Here is a 16,791-nt window from a genome sequence, read left to right on the forward strand (position 1 = left end):
AGTGGTGTACTAATAAACATTTAACAACTAGCTTTCTGGAAAAAAAAAAAAAAAGCAATGTGTACATAGACACATGTATATAAATTTACCGTAAGTTTTGCTGATATAAAGGGTGTGTTGCATGCAATTTACACACAGTACAATATGCAATATTCTTTATTTTATATTCCATGTAGCTAATTGATTTTCACAGGATTCTTTCATTAAATTTTACTAAACTCTTCATAGCCAACTTATGGCTGCAATTGACAAATGAACACAGTGACTTATAGCTGACTCTAAAGCTGATTAATATTTTTCTTTATGTTAATGAGTAAGTCAAAAGCAAAACAATGAAGGCTTGTTCATCATTCACCTTAGCAACTTCTTAGCTATATTGGATAATAGTTTTTGAATATTGGAAGCAGAGTTCCTCAATTTTTTGTGCTATTTACAGTGTAACAACTATAAACACATCCCACTTTATTTTTTTTAAGATTTCATTTATTTATTTATTTGACAGAGAGAGAGAGAGGGAGAGAGAGCACAAGCAGGGGGAGCAGCAGGCAGAGGGAGAGGGAGAAGCAGGCTCCCCGCTGAGCAGGGAGCCCCATGCAGGGCTCGATCCCAGGACCTGGAGATCATGACCTGAGCTGAAGGCAGAAGCTTAACCCACTGAGCCACCCAGGTGCCCCAACACATTCCACTTTACGGTTGAATTGCATTGTTGATATTTTCCCCATCACTTTCTTAAGTTTATACCAGGGATTGGCAGATAGCCTGTACGTCAAATCCAGCTGCCTCCTGTTTTTGTAAAGTTTTTTCGAGACACAGCCACATCCATTCATTTATGTATTATCTGACGGCTTCTGAGCTACAGTAGCAGAACTGAGTAGTTGAGATAGAGATTGCACAACTTGCAAAGCCTAGAAAATTTACTATCCGGTTCTTTACAAAAACAGTTTTCTGATTCCCAGAATAAATCACCACTTACCAAGAGAACTTTCTGTGATAATTAAACCGTTCTTTATCTGTGCTATTTAATATGGTGGCCACTTAACCACATGTGACCATTGAGCACTTGAAATGGGGCCATTGTGATTGAAGAGCTAAGGTTTTCATTCTATTGAAATTAATTTAAATTTAAATAACCATATTTTGCTAGTAGATACTATGTTACACAGTGTAGGTCTAGACAGTCAACAAAACTGTGAACCACACCCTGATTGTAGCATTTGCTCATTTCTGGAGTGTGACCTCCATTGGGGCCAATTTCAAGCCATCAGTGTGCTATCATTGAATGACAGGGTGGGAAGAAACACACATTATGTTGTATTTCTACCACACAGACGTGACATAAATAACCTCAAAAGCACAGATAAAAGTAAAATATTAAGAAATAACTTAATGGAAGGAAGTGATGAGTTTTGAATATTGCTTTGTTTCTAATAAAATTTTTAAATTATAAGTTTGTATCATTTACTTTTAAGAGTGGTTGTGTTTAACAAGGGGTGGCAAAAATCCTGAAAAACATTAGTAGTTGTCTCCCCAGAGCTAGTACAATCTGGCTTTAGCAGCCTACTGAGGGAGCATACCATGTGCTTTACTACTATACGTAAATTAAATTGAACCAAAAAGATATTAAGGACCTAAGGTGAGTGAAAGAGAATACTGAAAAAGTGCGTTCGTCTGAAACTCATTTGTGAAAGTGGATATACTGCCAAAAAAGGCATTTCCAGCTGTGGGAAGAACAATGTGTTACAGAAGAATGCAACCAACAGAATACGGCTTTATAACCTAGGGTTGTGGATCCTTGGAAGGATTTCAGAAGGTGATCCCTCTGAAATCACAGGCAAATTTTATGTGACTATACAAAAAACATTTTCCTGGGAATAAGTCAACCTTTCTGGGGTGTTGGGGAATCATGATTTTGAGAATTTTAATACTGAAGGGGCTAGCCTCACTGCAAAATTTGATCAACACATTTGAGAATTACATATAACGAGTTGGGGCTGAAACCTTAAGCCTCCTGGATCTCAAGACTGAAGCAGGTAAACACAGATGAGAGTTGGCGCTAGCTGAGAAACAGAGCCTAGGGTGCTCATATGAGTCTAGGGCAGGAGTCAGACTCACCACTTTGAAACTACTAAAGAATTCATCAATCAAAACATTGTACCAAGTGATTTGTATAAAATTCAGTACAGAGGGACAACAGGAAAAGGTAGGAAAAGAAAAAGTGATAAAGACATATGCTTGGTACATTTGACAACTCTATTATAGGTCCCCTTGAAATTTAGAAGAGGGAAACAGGATAAATAGTGAAGTGAATAATAATTGGGAATTCTTCACAATTGAAGATTTGGAGAGATATTTGCAATGGATATATCGAAAAAAGATTAACACCCCAACTATTTAAAAAATGATGAATCAATAAGGAAAAGTTAAACAAATAAGGAAAAATAATCAAAGGAAATGAACAATTTATAAACAGGAAAAGATGTTCCATTTCAACAAATTTAGGAAATACATATTTAAATCATAAGAAGATGCCACTTTATTAGATTAAAAACACTGAAAAAATGATCTTGGTGAGGATATGGAGCAGGAAAAACATTTATATACTGCTGGTTATAGCATAAATGGAGAAGGTACACATGTATTATGACTCAGCAAACCCACTTGGTGGTCTGAGAAACTCATAGACAAGCACACATACAAGGAGATTCACTGCATTTTTGCAATACGGAAAAGTTCACACAACTTAAACACTCAATAGATAGATAAATACATTGTGACGATATATTTGTATGCCGAGATCCATATCAATCAAAATGAACAAACTGTAACCATACATACCAATATATATATAAAATTTAAAAAATAATGACAGGAAATAATTTAGAATATATGTAAATCTGTTAGTTACATCTAATTACATCAGTGTAATCCAATGACAAGAGAAAAAAAAGTATGATTTTACTTTGTCCGCATTGTGTTATTTTTTTAAGGAAAGACTTGAAACAAATATGACAGAAGCCTACAATTTATTAAATGCAAATGTTTATTGTAGTGTTCTCTGTATTTTCTTCTTTAAAAACTTTATAATTTAAAAATTTTTTAAAAATTCAATCAATATTATTCTGGAGATAAAATCTCAAATTTTATGCAATTATTGGTTAATTAATTTTAAGCCATTTTGGTACCTCATAAAGTCCAAAGAGTGATGTTAGATAGGTAATACATTTAATAATAACAGAAATGCTCATTTTAAATATACGTAATATATATACACATTAAGAGCAAAATTATGGAAATATATTTTTAAAAAACTGTTTCAATTTTTAAAAGTGTGTTTGCATACAGTAAGCTTTTAAGTATTCAGTTCTCTAGGTAATTGATATACAGTTGGATCACCTTTTTTTGTCACACTTGTTTCTGTTCTCTTACCATTTTTACATAAAAAATAGTGTGAGGGGCACCCGGGTGGCTCAGTCAGTGAGTTCAGTCGTGAGATCACGCCCCACATCAGGCTCCATGCTCAAAGTAGAGTCTGTTTGAGATTCTCTCTCTCCCTCTCCCTCTGCCCCACCTCAGCACGCGCTCTCTCTCAATAAATAAATCTTTAAAAAAACAAACAAAACTAGTGTGAAAGGGCTTTTTTTTATTAAAAAGTGACTCTGAAGCCTTTTGGCTTAATTTTCCAAAAATTTAAGTTTAAAAAGTCCTTCCTGGTTGGTTTTTTATTTAGAATATCCACTAAAAAGACAGTAGCCACTGTTCGCATAGAACATGCCTAGCCTTGAAGATGAAGTGAACAGACTCACTCGATTCCCCTAATCACTCTGCTTTAAATTTCATCCTGAAGAACTCTGTGTACTCTAAGTGTTAAGAACTAATGACTGCCCCGAAACTGCCAGTCAGCCTGAGTGACTGACGAGTTTTTTGGAACTTGTGTGATAAGAGCATCACATTCAATATTTGTTGAATAAAGAATGAAAATCAGAGGAAAGAGATCTTTTCCTTAGGAATTAGTTTGTATCATTTCTCTGGGTTCTTGATCTAACTATATCTGCGATTGTTTAAATTTCCCTTTTATTATTTTTTTAAAAGATTGTTATTTATTTATTTGAGAGAGAGAAAGTGAGAGAGCCGGAGAGGGGGAGGGACAGAGGGAGAAGCAGACTCCCCACTGAGCAGGGAGCCCGATGCGGGGCTCGATCCCAGGACCCCGGGATCATGACCTGAGCCGAAGGTAGGCGCTTAACCGACTGAGCCACCCAGGCGCCCCTAAATTTCCCTTTTAAAACTAACGAACCAAATCACAGAAAAGGGAGAAGCGTACTTGACTGAGAATCAGGGCTCATGACATCAATTCTGCTACTAACAGCTGTGTGACCTTGACAAATTCTGTAACTTTCCAGGCCTCAGCACCTTCATCTTTAAACTGTGAATGAATAACCAGATAATTTCTAATGTTTCATTTGCTTTCATGGTTCTTAACGGGAGGGTTGGAGCAATTTTGAATAAATGAGACATAAAAGACTTTTCTATCCAACTAATGGGCCAAGCTAGACATTTTGTCTTTGACGAATCTTTCTCTCCATGTGTATTATCGACTATTTAGCACTGGCCGCAGCAAATATCAGTCATAAATGAAAATGATAGTCTATTCTCCCAGAAGTGTTTCTTATCATTTTCCCTCTTCATCATTCTTATTTTTATTGTCTTAATTCAGGCCATTAGCATCTTTTCCATGAACTACTGCATTTTCTCTTAATCCATCATGCTTTCATTTCTCTATACACTTTTTTACCTCCTACATTTCCAGGGTATCCTTCCTCAAGCCCTGATCTTAGGGGTTAGAGTCTAATATAAACAGGAAGTCCAATATCCTCCTCAATCTGTTTTTCTTATTTTTCCAGTTTAATCTTTTGCTAATTTCTCTCTTCCCTCATATCCTTAGATACCCACTCTCACTTCCTCCCAGGCAAGGCAATCAAGTCAGTCATTTAAATCAGTCATGCGTTTCCCCCATTTTGTGCTTTGGCCATGCTGTCCCCGCTCCATAGTCTGCTCCCCTTCTCCTTCAGGTGAAATCTATTTATTACGTTCCTGTTCAAACATCACTTTTTTTTTTTTTAGATTTTATTTACTTATTTGAGAGAAAGAGAGAGAGCATGCATGCGAGTAAGCACGAGCAAGGAGCAGAGGCCAAGGGAGAAGCAGGCTCCCCACTGAGCAGGGAGCCCCATGCAGGGCTCCATCCCAGGACCCAGGATCATGACCTGAGCCAAAGGCAGACGCTTAACTGACTGAATCACCCAGGCGCCCCTCAAACATCACTCTTATTGCAAGTTTCTCTGAATACACTGGGAGAAAATGTCTCCCTCCTAGAGTCCTCACATAGGACTTCTATACAACCGTATTTCAGAACCTACATTGAATTATACTTCGTTGTTGCCCTCTCTACTTTCTCTGGTAGATCATGTGCTAATTTATTTATCCATTCATCAGTTATTGAAGATCTGCTATTCATCAAGCACTTTGTTAGAATGTAGGCAAGAGTTTGTAAGAATGGATTCCAGTTTTTAAGCAAGTGTATTGTCTATGTGGAGAGGCAACTTCTAGGTAAATTTTAATTTGCAAAATAGAATGTTAAGTGCTGTGGTAGGGTACGGTCTGCAGAGAATACTTTGGAAGAAAAGAGGAGAAAAATCTACGGCACAGACGGGTAGGGATTATGTCCAGAGAATTTCCCTGGTTGGAGAATTAGTTTATTAATTTATTAACTATCCAGAGTCTGACATATAATTAAAGCTCCATAAATGTTCTTAAGTACACTTTGTTCCGAGTGTATGAAGGCTTGTTTTCTCCAGTGTGTTTGATAAAGGCTGTAAGTAGTGAAGATATTTCAGAGAGACGAAGAAATTATGAATGACAGTACCAAGCATTTCCACAAGGAAAATGTTAGTTTTGCACACACTGAAGGCAGGTATATTAACTACATATAACTCCACTAATAAAGCCAAATAGTTGCCTCCAAAGGAGTCTCCCACCGAGCTACCTGAGTCCAATCAGACAATAATGAAGTGCAGGAGAAACAGCATTCTACACTCATTCGCATTCCAGGTGATGACAGCTTAAGCCGGGTGCAGCCTAGCCTCTTAAGGAGGCTCGGCGCCCTCCTCCACGCCGCTCAAGGAGACGGCGTGAGTTGTTGTATATTTGACTCATTTTCCTGGAAAGTGCAGACGCAGTCCGTGGAACGCGTTAGGTTATGGGAACGCTGGTGGTTCACTGCTTTCCTCCACTTTGAGCCTCACGGTAAACTCTGAGCAGCCCCGCCCAATGCCTGGGCACCGTGTCCTCCGCGCAGACTCCCCGTTGCCAGGTAACCGACCTCCAGCACACACCGTCCCCCCGGGTCGGGAGCCGCCACCGCCTCCCCGCCGGGCGCTCCAATCAGGGACCGGTGTGTCTGTCACGTGGCCCGCCGGGAGTGCCCAGGAGAGCCCGGGCGCTCGCTCCGGCGCTCGGAGCCGCCTCCCCGCCCCACGGAAGCCGCGGTCCGGCCGCCCCGCCGCGGGAGCCCGAGGCACGCAGCGGGGGAGCAGCGGGGGAGGCCGGGGAGCGCGCGGGCCGTGCTCGCGCCGCCGCCGCCGCGCCCGCTTCAGCACCTTCCGCTGTCCGCCGGCGCGGTCGCCGCCTCCTCCAGGTAAGGATCCCGCGGGGCGCAGGGGGAGAGCGGGCGGGCGCAGGCGTAATGAGTGGTCTTGGAAGCGGCGCGGCGTCGCGGGAACGGGCGCGGTCCCGGGCTTTGCGCGCGACGTGCCTGACGCGTGAATCCCCGGAGTTTTAGGGTCACGCACCTGCTCATCACGAGGCACGACCGGCAGCCAACGTGTGTATATCTGAGCTGCCCCTGGAGTGTGGACTGTCCATTATTCTAATTTTTAAGAGAGACATTCTAATTTTTAAGGTTATTAAGTATATGTATGCCCGGAGTCTGGATTGTATGCCCGCCAGGCACTTCTGTATAGATTTCCCACCCCTTTGAAGATGGTCTTAATAGGCAGGTTGTACCAAGAAGGCTTTGAGTGAAATGGAAGTGTGTTCCAGAAAAAGACGGACAGTATTGAATGGGAGAAGCATAGTATGTGGTAAATCATAAAAATACAATCTTTCCTGTTTTCTATACACAACCCCCCCCCCCAGATTTTTGCAGGCACATATTAAAAGGAGCAAAATTTAAGCTGACTTTAAATTTACTATATTAAAAGCAATTGATTTGAATGAAATTTAGTGATCACTTTGTGTACCAAAACTTCCCCACTTGTTTTTGTAACTTCTACTGATTAATTGGAGCCTTTTTATTTTTTATTTTTTTAAACTTTTTTTTTTTTTAAGATTTTATTTATTTATTTGAGAGAGAGAGAATGAGAGAGAGCACATGAGACGGGGGAGGGTCAGAGGGAGAAGCAGACTCCCTGCTGAGCAGGGAGCCCGATAAGGGACTCGATCCAGGGACTTCAGGATCATGACCTGAGCCGAAGGCAGTTGCTTAACCGACTGAGCCACCCAGGCGCCCCCCCTTTTTTTTTTTTTTTTTAAGATTTTATTTATTTGACAGAGACACAGCGAGAGAGGGAACACCAGCAGGGGGAGTGGGAGAAGGAGAAGCAGGCTGCCCACCAAGCAGGGAGCCTGATGCGGGGCCGATCCCAGGACTCTGGGATCATGACCTGAGCTGAAGGCAGGCGCTTAATGACTGAGCCACCCAGGCGCCCCTAATTGGAGTCTTTAACAAGGGTTAAAGAGAGAGAGATTATGTTTCTGAATCTTGCACTATTTCAGAAATACCCCTCAGAGGAACTCATTTTCCCCTACCAATTTTTATAACCAAAGTTACAGGCCCTTCTTGAATAGTTTAAGTAATGTAACATCAGGTAAGAAAAGGGTTTTCCTTTAGGTTTTCTCTACAGAGTAAATTCTTTGGGGAACTTCTAAAAGTCTTTTTAGGTATCCGTATCTCTCGGTCACAAATGTGTCTCCAGGAATGGTCTCATCAACAGTGAGAGAATAATCTCCATGTGATTATCACAGAACACAGCAGGTTTGGGATATTCTCACTACCCTGCTTGAGGGCAGCTGATGCTGGACTTATGGTGATTACAACCACTATGGAAAAAGCACTTTTTTATGTTCTTTTGAGATTCTGTCTCACTGGCTTAAGAGTGCAAGAAAATGGGCATAGTTATGTCTTATCTGTGTGAAGGCAGAAATCTGAGACAAGTGGTCTGACAGTCTTTACTGTTCTATGATCTAAAATTAAAATAGGAATGAAGTGACTATGAAAAATTGTCAGTTAACTCAAAATTTTGGGAAACATACTTTAGTGGATTGTCTAGAGATTAATGTCACAAACGCTAGTTTTAGATCATTGCATTAAGAGTTCTTGAGAAGTCTTCTCTATTGGAATAAACCAGTGGTCTATTTCAAAGGTCATACATGGAAAGAAAAATCCTCTTTCTTTCATTCATTCTTTCATTCTTTCTTTCTGAACAGCCCAAAATATAATGGGCGCTGTATTTATTTTTTATATGCAACATAAAAAATCATATATTTAAGTGAGCTCCATAAACTATATTAAAATGGTTCATTGAATGTTATTACATTGATTTGATTTTTTTCTCGTGCTGATGTTTATAGAAATAGTAAAGAACTGTGGGTATCTCTGGGGAGAAAAAATCAAATATATTTACTCGAAAGTTTAAAAGTTCTTCATTTGTTATTACTACATATTGGTGTACTAAAATTTTTGTCGTTCATTACATAATAATTCCATATATTAGAAAGCCACAAATTAATTTAGCTTAGGAAAAAATTGTTTTTAAATCCCCTGCTCCCAGTAGAGGGACTGAGAGCTGGAATGTTTTTGTTGTTTTCTCTAGCCTCTATCTGTAGCCCTCAGCTTGGGCATAGAGTAGCCAGTGGGAGTGTTTAAATCACTCAGAGAGAATTAGGAACAGTTGTATTTTTCTTTGTTTTACCCTGATAGATACTAGAAGTCCAACATAAATGATTGGGTTATCACAATCAATAGAATTTGTTCAAATTCTCCAGATTAATTCTTTTTTTTTTGCCTAACCTCTGAAATGAAGACTAAAATGAAATTCAAACAATTTTGAAGGATTCACATTTCCTTCCTATATTCCAGAATTTACTTAAAATCTAGTATATTCCAGAAAGGTAACAGTTTATCAGATTACTGAATAACCAGTTTACTCAGCCATTCAGGGTAATGATGTATATATAAGCTTTACTACTACTTCGTAGAATTGACGAATTATCTCCTTTTATATTTCGTGTATCTATTCTACTTAGCAGATTGAAAGATTAGAGTGAAGTCATACAGTTTTTAGTGTGTTTTCAGGAACAGAGTATTTTATTCAGAGTATTTTAATCCGTAAGTATCATATTAGGAATTTGGGAGGGGTTTCTTTATTAACTCCGATGCCTTCTTTTCTTTTGTATCAGAAACATATTAAACTAAGAATTGGTTGGCTCTTTTCAACTTTCAAGACTCGCTGTGTTCTGTGATAATCACATGCAGATTCTTCTCTCACTGTTGATGAGACCATTCCTGGAGATTTGTGAGCAAGAAATGAGATGTGGATGCCTGAAGAGAATTTGAGAAACTCCCCCAAAGAATTTATAGAGAAATAAAACCTAAAGCAAAATCTTTTTTCTTACCTGAGGTTACTTAAAATGTTCAAGAAGGACTTGTAACTTTGGTTACAAATATTGGTAGGGACATATTTTAAAATGACCAGCTTTGACCTGTGCCTTTATATATCGAAAGAGAGTATCTCATCATGATTGATTAGAAACATTTCAAAAGTTGTAATGGTAAAACCTGAGCTGTCACATTAGGAGAGAGGGTTCAGGTTGTTTTTACCTGATTTCAATGACTAGAAAAAAACTAGATCTATAACTGAAGAAAAATTCAAACATTTGAAATAGGCTAGACTTTGTAGAAAAGGCAGCCTACATTTGAAACCGTAGGTGGCCCTTGTCATGCAAATGTCACATCATCAGCTGCTTGAGTGAATTTAAAAACCAATAACGATAGAAGTCTTGCTTTTTAATACTTTACATGCATGTCCCCAGTGTGATTTTCTAGCCTAATTACCTCTTAAAACTCTGGAATTCTGCATTTTAATTACATATATACATACACACACACACTAGACAGTAATACAGATCTTCTACGTAAGATCATATGGCAGATAATTTATCACTGTTATTTGTTATTAATAGGGATAATTGATAATTGTCATGTTCAGGAAAACTCTGAAGAGGTGTAAGAAATAATATTTCATGCTTTGGTGAGGATGTTACAACGTTCAATACTTGGTTTATAGATTCGAATGCTCAGCCACTGAGAGCTCACAATAGAGGAGTTCAGTAGTTTTCTTTTTTCTTAGGTTCATCATTTTCTTCCAGATTGTTGACACATTAGGTTGTGAGCATATACCCATATCCCAGGCAGCCTCATTTGCAATTATATGTAATAAGTTCAATTTCTTATCTCACACACAAAAACTTACTTCAAATTGGAAAGTAGAAAATAATTCTCATTGCACAGAACCCTCATGTTTATGCTATAGGAAAACCTTCCTTTTTCAGTGTAAAACAGCTCCATGTGGAGTCTTAAAAATTAAACGTTTGGTTAATATGAAACAGGTAATATTTAATTAAATTTGGCCCTTTGAGATAAAACATTATGAATGAGTTTTCATGAAGGGTTAACATTTTATTTTTAAGGTAAGCATGGCTTGAAAGAGTCATTTCGGAATGTTAGCTGGAAGGATCCTTAGGGACCAGTTAATCTAACACCCTTATTTTGTAGATGAGGTCACTAAACACGTAATGATATGTTGCTCAAAATGAGTCAGTGGGAAAGCTGATACAGCATTGCGCTGCTCCCTAAGGAAGCACAAAATATGTCATCAGCATCATTTTCTGTCTTTTTTTTTTGGGGGGGGGATTATTTATTTATTTATTTTAGAGGGAGACAGAGAGAGAGCCCGTGAGTAGGTAGGGGAGGTGGAGGGGGCAGGGGAGAGGGAGAGAGAATCTCAAGCAGACTCTGTGCTGAGTGGGGAGCCTGCCATGGGGCTCGATCCCACAGCCCCGAGACCAAGGCCTGAGTCGAAATCAAGAGTCAGTCGCTCAAGGGGTGTGCCACCCAGGTACCCTATCATTTTCTCTTTCATTACATTTTTTCAAATGGCTAACTCAAAACTTCGAGTAGTTAGGAATTAGGTCACTTTTATATTTATTCTATGTTGTTAAAATAATTACTGTACAAAGTGAACACTGTACATGTGTTTGGTCTCATCATATAGAAACTTTACTTAAAATATTGGTTAAAAAGTGTTTTCCCACAATTTCCCTTTTTTTGATTTGTTCATTAATACAAGTTAAGTTTTGCTGCAGTCTTATGTGATTTTCTTGGGGATCCAGGAATCTTAGAAATTCTTTTTTTTTTTTTTAAAGATTTTATTTATTTATTTGACAGAGAGAGACACAGCGAGAGAGGGAACACAAGCAGGGGGAGTGGGAGAGGGAGAAGCAGGCTTCCCACTGAGCAGGGAGCCTGATGCGGGGCTCGATCCCAGGACCCTGGGATCATGACCTGAGCCGAAGGCAGATGCCCAACGACTGAGCCACCCAGGCACCCCTAGATGTTTATTTTCTAGACTTCGTGCCACGTTGGTACCAGATGCCATCTAGAACAGTGTTACTGAAAGTGTACCTTCGACCAGCAGCTCTCCTAGAGCTTGTTAGAAATGCAGATTCTCAGACCATGTCCCTAGCCAATCAGAAGCTCTAAGGGAGGGGTCAGAATCTGTTTTACTAAGCCTCAAGTGTTTCTTAAACAAGGTAGAGTTTGGGAAGTACTGAGATAAGGTACATTATGCCCTTGGACCCTGTCACCTCATGAGCTGGTAATAGCCATTGTATGATTCCACTTTTGAAACTTTACTTGGGAGCACCATGAATTGCTGAATAAATGAATTCCTGAAAATATAATAGTGGGTACATTTCATAACATCTGATAGTAGCTTTTTGGGCATAATGTTTCACCTTCATTATTAATTACATTAGTTCATCTTTAAGGGATGTTTTATGTTGGCCAAGGGCATAATTTTTGACAGATGGGCTATCAAGTAGATGAACAACCTATCTGATCTGCATTGGTCCTGACTTAGCCCATGCAACCCTTCACTTATCAAACCTTAGGATTTATCTCAGACCTTCTATCAATGTATGAATGCGTACATTGAAGACATTTTTGGATTTAGTGACTTATATGGGCTATTTCTGTTCATTTTAAAGCTTTCAAGCTTTAAAACCATTGGATTTCCTTTGCTGGTTTTTCTAAATTGACTCACCAAAATAATTTTTAATATCCCTTGCCAAGAAGAAGAAAATGCCGGTCCGAGTAATAGCTTCTGCCAAACGGAAATCCTGATTTTCACAGAAGCATAAAGGCCCACCCTACTTCAAAAACTCATATAAAAAATCCAACCCACAAAAACAGACTGATTAGAAGCAGGTGGGGATCCTCAGGTTTACAAAATGACTCATGGCATAGCTTCTCAAGTCTTTATTCAGGAGGAATGATCCTATTTATAAAAACAAGGCTATATATTTTTGTCATGCCCTAATATAGAAATAATCCTATATCTTTTTATGACAAATACATACTTATATTAAAATGTCTCTGTCAATGGAATATTTACCTCTAACTTAACTAGTTTATGGGTGAAAATTTATATGATTTCACCCCTCCTCTACTTTTCTTTAGCTGACTCAGAATGGTCACACTGAAGGTATATAAATGATCCTGTTGTTCAAGAAAAATGGATTACTTCTTCAGTCAAATTAAAAGTTATCCCCACATTGCAGCTCAAGAGATTCTGTAATCCTCCAACTACCTAGAGAAATCTAATTCCATAACTCAAATCCATATAATTTTCATTTTGGTGGTTAGAGTGTAGGAAAGTGTAAAAATAAATGTGCAGATGGATGGTAGAATAAGTGTGTAGGCAGATGATGAAATAACTCCGTTCACTTCACTGCATCTTTAAATCAGGGTCTTGGTCTGGCTTTAACTCGTGTGTTTTCCTGATTGAATTGGAATTCGAACTGGTGTAAGTGGTCATTTTCTGAGTCCAAACTAGAACTACCATAATGACCTTAGTCTTTTCTATTTGCTACCTAATCCGGGATTTTAACGTAGGTTAATACCGTGTGCTTGTTGTGACCTATTTTACCATGTAAGCTTTTAAGAACACTATGATCTGACATATGATGGACATGCTTGGATAAACTGCCCAGCCAAGCTCATGAAAGGTAAATTTAGGAATGATAGAAATTTAAAAGTTGAATCTTGGTCAGTACGAGATTCCAGAGGCGGTATTTCGGGTAAATTATCTTTATTGTAGTTAAACTATGTAAGTAGTTCTCCACCTTTACTGTGCATATAAATCATCTGTGAGTAATGTTAAAAAGCAGGTTTCCGCGAAATAACTGAACATAAGGGAAGGGGAAAAAAAGAGGGAGGCAAACCCGTAAGAGATGCCTAACTATAGAGAACAAACTGAGGGTTCATGGAGAGAGGTGGATGGGGGGATGAGCTAAATGAGTGATGGGTACTAAGGAGGGCACTTGTTGTGATGAGCACTGGGTGTTATATGTAAGTGATAAATCACTGACTTCTACTCCTGAAACCAATATTACACTATATGTAAACTAACTAGAATTTAAATAAAAACTTAAAAAAAAAAAAAGCAGGTTTCTAGGCTCTACCATAAGATTCTGACCCACTATCTTTGGGATATGATCCAGGAATAGCAAGTTTAGGGTTTCTCAGTTAATTCTGATGCAAGAGACTTGAGACCCACACTTTGAAATGCATTGATTTAGAGATGTTTTAAAATTTCATTCATCCTTGATAATCCATGGCTCCACATATCAGTGAGAATTGTGTGGTCATTTAGAATTATGGATACTAGACAGAGGAGGAGGATCTCAAGTTAATGAGCCAATGGCTGATTAAAAAAAAACAACAACACATTTTTTTTGACAGTTTCCAAGTGTTTTCTAAAGATCACATATTGGGGCTCCTGGGTGGCTCAGTCGTTAAGCGTCTGCCTTCGGCTCAGGTCATGATCCCAGGGTCCTGGGATCGAGTCCCACATCGGGCTCCCTGCTCAGCAGGAAGCCTGCTTCTCGCTCTCCCACTCCCCCTGCTTGTGTTCCTGCTCTCGCTATCTCTCTCTCTGTCAAATAAATAAATAAAATCTTTAAAAAAAAAAATAAAGATCACATATTGATTATATAATTATAAATTTTTTTTTGCATAGCTCTGAGCATAGATGTATTCAAATTTTAAACACTGATTTTTCAGCGAGAAGTTTTTAGGGTCTTGTTCTTTGTTTTTTTATTAGTATAATCAATATAGTTCTATTAAGAAAATTTGCAAAATTCCGGAGACCATAAAGGTGAGTTAAACAAAACTACCTTGAATCTCTGCATCCTGATATGTCTCTGATGTTTGAATACATTTTTATGTCCTTTTAGTGATTTTTCTCACTTTCTCAACCCGGCCAGGAGCTTCAGTTTCCGCCTTTGCTTTGGCCATGCCTTCTGCTCCGTGTGCTTTTGCACCTTACATCAGACGCCTGGATATTTTGCCCTTCTCATCCTTGTCAAGTCTTTGCTTAGCATCCCCTCAGTATCACCCACACCAGCTCTGTCTCCAGAACTGCTTGTCCTCTTTTCCTCCATTATCTTCTCCAAGCCACAAATTCTCTGCCCATGTACGTCATTTCCTTGCTTGCTTAGCTCATTCTCTCATTCCTTCCCACAAGAATAAGAACTGCGGAAGGGCAGGATTTTTCTCTGTTTGGCAGAGTTTTTTCCTGAGTGCCTGACGGGCACATAGTTGGTGCTTAATAACTGTTGAATGAATCAGTGAAATTTTGGAAAATATAAATAAGTCAAAGGAATAATAAATTTCCAGCTATTAAATAGCCAACTCTTTACCTTGTGGTGTGTATTCTTTTAGTTTTTAAAGTGTGTGTATGTGTCTGTGTGTATATGTTTATACATATATATAAATTATATGTGGATTTTTAAACAGGGACATAACTATAACATGCCTTTTAAGTTAACTACAGAGAACTTTTTCAAGTCATTGATTCATTATCACTTTCTGCATATTGATGTTATGTATATGTTTATATATTTTTGTCTTTTTTCTTTTGACCTTGTTTATGGTCTGTCTTAACATAATTTAAAATTTAATGTTTCATGATGATTATTTTTAAATTGTAAAAATACTTTGAGTCAATTTCTCCCTAAATATCAAGAAACAAATTGTGTCTATTGATTACCTTTGTAAAATGAGAAGTTTAGCATACCTTTGTTTTCTTCTTTTCCTCAATCTCGGGAAAACCGAGATTAGATTTTAAATACCTAACTTTTACAGTATTGGTCTTCTCCTTCAGTAATTACCTTTGATATATGCATTTTTAGAACCATATAGCTTAGATATTCAGGTTTCTTTGCTTAATGTACTTTTAAATTACATGAACTTCTATATCTGAGTTGTTCTGATTCATTTTTCCAAAAGCCTGTGATTTTTATTCAAGTAATTTTAAAAGGAATATTACATGGGTAAATAGCCTTCTAAATCCTTGTGTCTATGACAGTGTCTTTCTGTTTGTTTTCCATTCACACATGAATTTTGTTTTGGTCATTTATAGAATAGTGAGGTCATTGTAATTGAATTTAACGTAGTTATTGTACCACTGATATGTGGAGTTCAGTGCCGTAGTGAGAGATGACATCAATCTGAATTCTCTGCATTTGTACATAACATTTTTAAGAATTCTACTTAGATACTCACAGAGTTGTAAAAAACTAAATTAACCCCTGAATTTGCCTTAATGTACCTAAGCATGGATCTTTTTAAAAAATATATTTTGCTTGAAATAAGAAGACTACTTTAAGAGCCCTAATCAGGGTCTTTTTCAATTCAAGTAATGTTGCTTTGGCTACTTCTTGGGTTGTTGCCTTTATTTCTGTTATTTTACTTGTGCTTTAGTCTTCTCTAAACAAGTTTATAATATGTTGTTTGGGTTTTCATCCCCCATACACTGGTATGTTTCATTTTCTCTCTACTTAAAAAAAAAAATCTTTGTTTTCCCATAGTTTTTTTTTTTTTTTTTAAAGATTTTATTTATTTATCAGAGAGAGGGAAAGCACAAGCAGGGAGAGCAGCAAGGGGAGGGAGAAGCAGGCTCCCCACTGAGCAGAGAGCCTGACGCGGGACTCGATCCAGGACCCTGGGATCAGGACCTGAGCCTGAGGCAGACACTTCACCGACTGAGCCACCCAGGCATCCCTTCCCATAATGTTTTTGAGTTTTTTACTTGTTTTCTGAAATCACTAATATGAAATTTTGTTTTATTATTATTATTTTTTTTTTTGCAGTTTGAATTCTGCCTTTTATTGCTCTTTGATGTGGATCTTTCTTTTTTTTTTTTTAAAGATTTTATTTATTTATTTGAGAGAGAGAGAATGAGAGAGAGCGAGTACATGAGAGGGGGGAGGGTCAGAGGGAGAAGCAGACTCCCTGCCAAGCAGGGAGCCCGATGCGGGACTCGATCCAGGGACTCCAGGATCATGACCTGAGCCGAAGGCAGTCGCTTAACCAACTGAGCCACCCAGGCG

The 16,791-nt window shown here is 38.3% G+C and overlaps 1 protein-coding gene across 1 annotated transcript in view; it reads left to right on the forward strand.

Annotated features, from left to right (window-relative positions):
• The first annotated feature begins 6,501 nt into the window (after positions 1-6,501).
• The window catches only part of WDR17 (WD repeat domain 17), an 89,109-nt gene continuing 78,819 nt past the window's right edge, over positions 6,502-16,791 (forward strand). The window contains exon 1 of the mRNA XM_081812883.1: positions 6,502-6,694. The gene's annotated coding sequence lies outside the window, so the exon portion shown is untranslated. The remainder of the gene's footprint in view (positions 6,695-16,791) is intronic.

The sequence above is a fragment of the Leptonychotes weddellii genome, chromosome 2, assembly GCF_054177405.1.
Source record: "Leptonychotes weddellii isolate Sample4059 chromosome 2, ASM5417740v2, whole genome shotgun sequence".
NCBI classification, from domain to species: domain Eukaryota; kingdom Metazoa; phylum Chordata; class Mammalia; order Carnivora; family Phocidae; genus Leptonychotes; species Leptonychotes weddellii.